The following is a 1942-nucleotide window of genomic DNA, read 5'->3' on the forward strand; positions in this document are numbered from 1 at the left end:
CTACAGGTGATACAAGTAAAAAAAAACTTATTGTTTCCTCAGGCTACGCTGCCGCAAAAGTCTCGTCTTTGTGTACCTTTTGTAGTTATCGCCTGTAAAAATTATCCCCAAAGGTCTACTTTTTGCACAGGGGCGTGTGGGTCGAGACAGGACCCCCTTCTGGAGGTACTTCCCTCTGTCCTATCACTGGCCGGTTCGGACAGTAGGAGACGACCTGTGATTCAGGGCGGGGATGTCAGACGTGACACGGCGAGGTGTGACTTACGACGTGGGTTTCACAAAGTACCTCTCTCCATCGTGCGAAGTCCGACTATCTGGGTGTGTGTGTGGTGTGTGTTGTGTGTGTGTGTGTTTGTGTGTGTGTGTGTGTCGTGTGTGTGTGTGTGTTATGTCGTGATATTTCCCCACAGGTACAGGTTTGATACCGGGCCCCCGGTTTACGCCGGGCTACCAGCAAAACTTAGTCCGGGCGTCGTTTAAGATTTTCATATTACCTTATACCGGTTGTGCCCTTTGAACCCGAAGCAAAATAGTAGAATGAAGAAGTTATACATTGTTTATATAATTGTGTTGTAATTACACATACGAGTTAAAGTATTTTTTAGTCCGCTTTGAACTTTTGTATAAATTTTTTTAGATTTAACTATTTTCCTTTCGGTTATTACTTACTGAGAACGGATAAAGGTGAAGGGCTGGGGGGCCTGTTAGAACTCTGAAAGACTGAAGACTCCGTACAGGTCAGGAAGTATAGACAAGGACATACTCCGGGGAGTCACCTTTACAAAAACCTGTGGAGACGTGGTATTGTGTCACCGTTTGCACAGATAAGTGTTGACCTGGAAGACATCTTGTGTGTGTGGTCGTGTGTGTTGTGTGTGTGTGTGTGTGGTGTGTGTGTGTGTGTGTGTGTGTGTGTGTCGTGTGTCGTGTACGTGTGCTGTGTGTGTGTGTGTGTGTTGGCCGTTGGGCCGACGGAATATCTACAGCGCAGAAAAGGTGACTAACAGCAGGAAGTTTCCCATGAGTGTGTTAAGGCGTACTTGTAGTAGAAGTGGCAACGGTAAAGTTGCACAATTTTTGTTATTTTGCTGTACGACTAACCGATGCACCGTATAATAAGATTCTAGCCGAGACAGAACTCTGTCACGTTCTTTTTTTTCTGCGCTATTCCGCCCGGAAGACCGTGGACCTTGGCTTCCTTTCGAGACATTCTGATGCGGGTAACAAATGTTTAGTTCACTACATACTGATATACACCTGAACATCAGCAGGAGAGGACTCTTTAAAGTAGAGACACTACATACTGATATATACCTGAACATCAGCAAGAGAGGACTCTTTAAAGTAGAGACACTACATACTGATATACACCTGAACATCAGCAGGAGAGGACTCTTTAAAGTAGAGACACTACATACTGATATACACCTGAACATCAGCAGGAGAGGACTCTTTAAAGTAGAGACACTACATACTGATATACACCTGAACATCAGCAGGAGAGGACTCTTTAAAGTAGAGACACTACATACTGATATACACCTGAACATCAGCAGGAGAGGACTCTTTAAAGTAGAGACACTACATACTGATATACACCTGAACATCAGCAGGAGAGGACTCTTTAAAGTAGAGACACTACATACTGATATACACCTGAACATCAGCAGGAGAGGACTCTTTAAAGTAGAGACACTACATACTGATATACACCTGAACATCAGCAGGAGAGGACTCTTTGAAGTAGAGACACTACATACTGATATACACCTGAACATCAGCAGGAGAGGACTCTTTAAAGTAGAGACACTACATACTGATATACACCTGGACATCAGCAGGAGAGGACTCTTTAAAGTAGAGACACTACATACTGATATACACCTGGACATCAGCAGGAGAGGACTCTTTAAAGTAGAGACACTACATACTGATATATACC

This window comes from Notothenia coriiceps, unplaced genomic scaffold, assembly GCF_000735185.1.
Source record: "Notothenia coriiceps isolate Sejong01 unplaced genomic scaffold, NC01 NC01_scaffold00031966, whole genome shotgun sequence".
Taxonomy (NCBI): Eukaryota; Metazoa; Chordata; class Actinopteri; order Perciformes; family Nototheniidae; genus Notothenia; species Notothenia coriiceps.